Source organism: Trifolium pratense, linkage group LG2, assembly GCF_020283565.1.
Source record: "Trifolium pratense cultivar HEN17-A07 linkage group LG2, ARS_RC_1.1, whole genome shotgun sequence".
Lineage (NCBI taxonomy): Eukaryota > Viridiplantae > Streptophyta > Magnoliopsida > Fabales > Fabaceae > Trifolium > Trifolium pratense.
The window spans coordinates 42378482-42385177 of record NC_060060.1 but is presented as its reverse complement, the minus strand read 5'-3'; the positions used below and the strand labels follow the sequence as shown (position 1 = coordinate 42385177).

The window sequence follows — 6696 nt, the reverse complement described above, 5'->3', positions numbered from 1 at the left end:
CAATAAAAAAATAAGTCTCACTTTGTGTTTTATGATCGGCCAATCTTAGCCATTAATGAATATTAAAATCAAAGGTCATGATTTGACAATAATTTTGAGACGGAGGGAGTACATGGAACCTCTTCAAAAGCATTGACATCCATTACTAGAAACCTGTTTGTTTCTTCAACAAAATCATTACAAATTAAATTATTAAATTAACCTATTGTTCAAATTTGTAAAAAAAGAAAACAAAAAAAATTGAACTAACAAAAAAAAAGTACTGTAATAAAATAGAAAAGAAAAGAAGCATACCGTAAAAAATCCTTGTTTTTCGGTGTGATCAAAAAATAAATTTTTGCTTAATAATTATTATAAATTCATTCTCTTCTATTTAAAGTATGTTTTGATAATTTTCCAATACAATAAAAAAATAAGTCTCACTTTGTGTTTTATGATCGGCCAATCTTAGCCATTAATGAATATTAAAATCAAAGGTCATGATTTGGAGTAGCTTTTATAACTTACTCTTGGAGTTAATATAACCCCTTCATTTTTCCTATTCATATTACATTAAGGTCCATTTGGTTCAGGGGTTTTGGAGGGAAGGGGAGGTGAGGTGATATTTTCAATTTTTTATGAGGGGAGGGGAGGGAAGAGGAGGGATTCAAAACACATTTTAGACCACTTTTTGCTTCCCCTCAAATTAGGGGGATTTGGAGGGGAGGAAAGGGGAGGGGAGGCATTATATGTTATTACAATTTTAATTATATTGACATAATTATCCTCATATTTACTTTTAAATACCAAAATCATCCTTACTTGCATTTTTAATGTTGTTAACTTGCTATTTTTTTATTATAAAAAGAGAACTTGCTATTTGTTTACGTTCATTATTATCCATATATATAATTTGTTTTCAAGTTTTTTTTTTGGATTCATTGATATTTCTTATTTCCACACAATTTTCGTCTGTTGCATCGAATGAACAATTTTGTCATATAATTGTTTTGCCTATTACATTTATATTTTGTTACATGTGATTAATTTGTTTTATATAACTTTTTCACCTATTACGTTAAATGTATATATATAATTTTAAAATTTTTTTATAAGATTAAATTTTAAAATTTTGTGTACAGTTTAATTTTATAAATTATATTTATTAGATTAGATCAACCATCAAAATAAAAAAAAATTAATATCAACAAATAATTACATTTGTAGAGTTTCATGTTTATTGAGTTTTTATATTTAAATATTTATAAAGTGAATATTTTTAAAATTATGAGACTCTTATAGATTATAAGGATAAAAAAATATTTTAATTATATTATCACTCCTCTCCCCTCGTGAACCAAACATATTTACAATTAAAATCACTCCCCTCCCCTCCTCTTCACTCTTTTGAACCAAACACATCTGCAATTAAAAATTTTCCCTCCTCTTCACTCTTTTGAACCAAACACATCTGCAATTAAAAAATTTCCCTCCCCTCCCCTTTGCTTGATTTCATCATAGTGCGATGTATATTGGAGTATTTTATTTTCCCGTTTTATGCTATTACACAGTGAATTTGTTCCCGGATTCATTGTTTTTGTTTTTTAGCAATTTTAAATTTATATTGCATCGATATACTCTATCAATTTGTTTCAATTTGAATAAAAAATTTTAGTTAAAAATAATGACAAATAATGTAGTCACTTAAGCCAACTAAATTGATTGAAAGATTAAATTTCATAGTAAAATTGTTTAAAACAACATAACTTGGAACTAGAAAAATCAACTCAAAAGCTATGTGGATTGTTAAAAATAAGAAACAAACACTTGTACAAGTTGTCCATAATCAAATTGAACCATATAAATTCTTCCTAACTTCAATCGAGAGTCATGTTACCCCATGCAATTCTTCCTACTACTGGTATTGTACTTGTTGCTGGTGGCACACCTGCATATGAATCCGAGATTTTCTTTCAATGATCCTAAACTATTCCAAGGTCTTCATCATGAAAGTCAATTAACAGGTACCATTGTTTCAGATCAATTTTACACTAAGCAATACATAATTCTACAAAACTTAAAAGATACTACTAGTCTCAGACATCCAAGGAAGGATAAAAGCAGCACTAGCTCTCAAGCCTGGCGAAGGCGAAAGCTCTTAGGCGGCCACTGCGAATGTTTTGAGAAACAAGCCTTTGGATTTGTCATCATTGAACAATTGAAAACAACATGAAGCAATTCTACAAATGTTAATTACATTGTTGGATTATATACGAATGAGTCATCAGATCCGACGATCCGACGATCAGTATTTAAAGATCCGACGATCAGTATTTAAAGATGTTAAACTTGAGGATACAGCAAAAAAAGTATAATACATAGAAAACACAACAAAATCTCATCATTGTATGATTAATATAAAAGAGAAAATGTGTCTCAGACATCCAAGGAAGGATAAAAGCAGCATTAGCTCTCAAGCCTGGCGAAGGCGAAAGCTCTTAGACGGCCACTGCGAATGTTTTGAGAAACAAGCCTTAAATGATATCATCACAGACAACATTAATTTAAACTAGCAAAACAATAATGTCAAAAACAAAAACTATAAATCAAAATAGACACGTTGATCAGGCTAAAAATATTTGATGAACACACAAATAACTAAAAACAATTCAAAAAATCCAACGAGTCATCAGATAGGAGCGAAAGACTAAGAAATTGTATAATCATGAATTGGTCATTTGAACTATGCTACTAATCATCATATGACTCTCCAAAAAAAACAAACAACCTAGTAATTAAAACATCAATGTTCATAAAAATTACATTTTTATGCTTGTCTAGGAAAACTAAGATCAAAATATAAACGAGAGAAAAATGGCCTCATAAAAATTATATTTTTCCACATGAATTAATTCAGACATATGCTTGTCTATTGATTAAATTATAATCATTGGCCATCAATGAGAAATTTGAAAAAATGAAAGAAAAATTGAAAAATGAAATTGAAAAAATGTGGATAAATATGAAGGGACTCAGAAGAATATGAGGAAGATCGGCAAGGCCAATTTGGCCAATTACGACGAACGAGACCTAATCAATTCATCACTGTCACCTACAAATTCAATTTTGTTTTAAACATAAAGATGAAATAAAATTTGAAAGAACAATATTGTAAACGAATAGAGAAAATTGGGATAATGAAAAAATTTGGAAATTAGGGTAATGGTGATTGGGGCGGCGGTGAGTAACCCTAATGGAAGGATGACAGGAAGAATGACAGGATACAATGGAAAGCTGCTGGGTATAAATAGCAGGGAGTGAGGGAGAGGAATGACAATTTCTACCTTTTTTTTTTTATTTTATTATTGTGATTTATTTTTACATCATTAAAATACATTTTTTTAAAAAAAAAAATTCATACACATTAGACTCAATTGCATTGCATATAATTTTTTAGTGGCTGATGAAATACAAAAGCAAGTATTTTCGTTATATCGTATCCACAGGGACTAGTGTGATATCAATTGTAAATGCACAAATTCCATGATTCTAAGTATGGGTTTGTTTCGATTTGGTTTCGTAACATAAAATTGCAATAAAAGTGCGTGATAAACTTTTGAGATAAAAACTTGTTGGAATTGGATTCCATCAAATCATTTACATGTATCAGTTAACTATTGATATATATATTTCATTTACCAATCAATATCGTCACGTATTACTCGTAGATCATATCCGTGTCCGGAATATGTCTTGAAATCTATTGTATCTATCAACTTTCCGATGTCTCGAATCATTAATCGATAAAATAGCATTAGGCTCTAATACTTTAAGTGACAGTTAAAGCTCAAGATCTATGTCTAAACTTTGAATTTTAACAAATGATTATCCTACCTTTGATTCAAATAACATATGTCTATATCATTTAAATCTTTTAATAAAAGCATGAAAACAAGGACATCACTAATATTGATTGATAAATAAAACACATATAGCAAAGTTAAACTAGATTCATGATCATAATTCAATTACATCCAATCCCAACAAAAGAGATTTAGCTATGAATAGCCATGATAAACTTACAAAAGAGTGAAGATGAGAAGGATTGAAAAACCATTGGGCTTGATCTCTCAAGTTGTGTGGAATCCACCTTCAAAACCTCACTAACAGGATATATCTATGAAAATAGTGTTTTTCTATCTGATATTAACTAACTTGATATTTTACAAAATGATCTGAAATGCTATTTATAGACTTCTGGAAAAAGCCTATTCGCTACGCGAATCCTTGTTCGCTGCGCGAAGAAGTTGCTTAGTTGAAGAGGTTTGCTGACACGTGTATTTAGCTGTGACTCATCCTTTGCTCGCTAGATGCTCGCTACAGCGAGCTTATTCGCTGCATGCTCGCTGCGTGTTCGCTAAGTACCTTGGACTCCCTGCCTTCGTTCGCTGTGTGTTCGCTGTGGCTTCGCTGTAGCGAGTTTGTTCGCTGCGTGTTCGCTGGGTGTTCGCCAAGTACTATGAACTCTCTGCCTTTGTTCGCTGAATGTTCGCTGCAGCGAATGCTTCAGGATTTTGTTTCTTTTCTTTCATATCAGCATGAACCTAACAAAATGGTTGGATTTGATAATTCTTGCGCAATTTCTTAGTACACACTATATTTACATCAAAAGTGATTTATATTCCAAGGATTTGTATTCAATAAGTGCCTTTTAAAAATGCATTTTAACCAATATTTAGCACTTATCAAATCTCCCCAACTTAGGACTTTGTTTGTCCTCAAACAAAAGGTATTTTAACTAGCTCACAATTCATTCAAAAGAGTGGGTTTGTAATCAATCAAAGTTTTCAAAATCTCAGAGCACAAGTAAAGCAATGTCATCTCAAAGACTAGTTCCCAAAACATTCAAAGAAAACAAAGCATGATCATGAAATGATTCCTATGCCTAAGCAAAATTCTCAACATTCTTATCAAACAATCAAGACTCAAGTGTTATCTCAAATTTCTCACCATTATTTCTCTCAAGGGTAAGTGTTTAACTCAATCCAAGCAATGTGCATGCAACAATTCAATTCAAACATTTATCCAAGCAAAATCACAAAACATGCTATCAGTTGTGGATCACTAAGGACTTTATCAAGCTTGTAATGGGGCTGGGCTACAAAAAATCATTGTTTTTCTATGGATTCAAAAAAAGCCTCAAGGATAAGAGAGCACAAAATCTGCAAAATTCATCTCATGATTCATTCACTCCCTTTCTTTTTCCCCCTATTTCCATTTGTGGTGATTCTTTTGTTTTGACACTTTTCACAAAATTTTGTTTTCTTTTCTCATTTCCTTTTGACTTTCAATTGTGTCAAGCAACTCTTTTATTTTTTTATTTTTTTTCACATATTTTCTTTTTCTTTTTCAATCACCACAACACTACCTTTTTCAACCAATTTATTTATCTATTTTTCAACCTACTTCTCCCCAACTTGAATCTTATCAAATAACCCTTATAAAAATACACTTGCTCTCCTATCCTAAGACAAGGGTAGAGTAGTTGTTTTTCTTTTCTTTCGGTTTCAGGGTTCATAAAACAAACAAATTTCAATTTTTACGGCTCAAATGGGGACACAAAAGATCACTATCTCACAGGGTAGGTTAAATTTGGCTAAGTGGTTATCACTCAAAAAGAAACAAGGCCTTGATCATATCCACAACATCAAACACATTAGTGACAGCAAGATTAAGCTAAAATCAAATGAGCATACACAATTGCCGGCACTCTCATATTTATGTAAACAATGGAAAGTTCACACATTCTCACCTGGCTAGATTGGATAACACAAGTTTCAATCATGTTCAACAAAAATAATGAGAATCATCTTAGGACAAGTAACACATTTCAAAAACATGTTAAGTTTCTAAGCCTATTTTGAACACTAATCAAAGAAGATTGACATATATCTCTACAAATCAACTATCATGCTCAACACATTGATTTATCACAAACCTATCTTTCAATTTCAAACATATGTGAGCTAGTTCTTCAAAATGCTAATCACAATATTTCACATTACTAGACTACCATACTACTATATTAAATTACTAATTATCATGCATTAAACTTCAAACATTCATCATATGTTCACAACAAAACACAAAACAAGTGACACATATTCATGCTTCCACATGTTCCACATAGTTAATACAAAAGATAAACTACTAAAACTTAAACATTAAATGACTGAAAGCTTTTAAAGTTCACTCATTTTGGCGTGCTTTTCAGCCAACTCCTTGCTTTCTTCACTCGGATTCAGAACCGGCCTCCGAACCAGATTCGGAGCCAGCATCACTTTCATCTCCTTCTTGCATAGATGCATCAGAACCAGCTTCTCCTTCACTTGCATTATCTCCTTCATTAGCAGCTTCAGCATCTGCTGCATCACCCCCTCCGAGAAAAGTAGGCCTGACCTCAGGCCATGCAACATAGGCCTCGAAATCTTGTGGTGTCATCACCGACTGCCCGGTGTGCTGATTATAAAAAGATTGCTGCATTGCACTCATGGCTCTATACCCTGCATCATTCTGATCATACAAATAAGTAAAATGGTTATAAAAGTTCTGATCATGAACAGCAGAGGTGGAGGCCTGGGGTGGTGGGGGTGGTGGTGGTTGTTGTGCAGCTCTTCTTCTCTTCGGTTTGCAGTACCGATCCACATAATTATCATC

General features: G+C 32.1%; 4 non-coding genes across 4 annotated transcripts; all 4 read right to left on the bottom strand.

The window, feature by feature from the left end:
* Window positions 1-2071: 2071 nt before the first annotated feature.
* LOC123911936 lies at window positions 2072-2195 on the bottom strand. Its single transcript, XR_006810800.1, has one exon. It is a non-coding gene; the product is annotated as a small nucleolar RNA SNORD14 (small nucleolar RNA).
* A 216-nt stretch (window positions 2196-2411) lies between these two features.
* Window positions 2412-2535, bottom strand: LOC123911935. The gene has a single exon (XR_006810799.1). It is a non-coding gene; the product is annotated as a small nucleolar RNA SNORD14 (small nucleolar RNA).
* Window positions 2536-2660: 125 nt separating this feature from the next.
* On the bottom strand, window positions 2661-2750 carry LOC123912032. The gene has a single exon (XR_006810889.1). It is a non-coding gene; the product is annotated as a small nucleolar RNA snR60/Z15/Z230/Z193/J17 (small nucleolar RNA).
* Window positions 2751-3007: 257 nt separating this feature from the next.
* Window positions 3008-3090, bottom strand: LOC123912034. The gene has a single exon (XR_006810891.1). It is a non-coding gene; the product is annotated as a small nucleolar RNA Z43 (small nucleolar RNA).
* Window positions 3091-6696: the final 3606 nt, after the last annotated feature.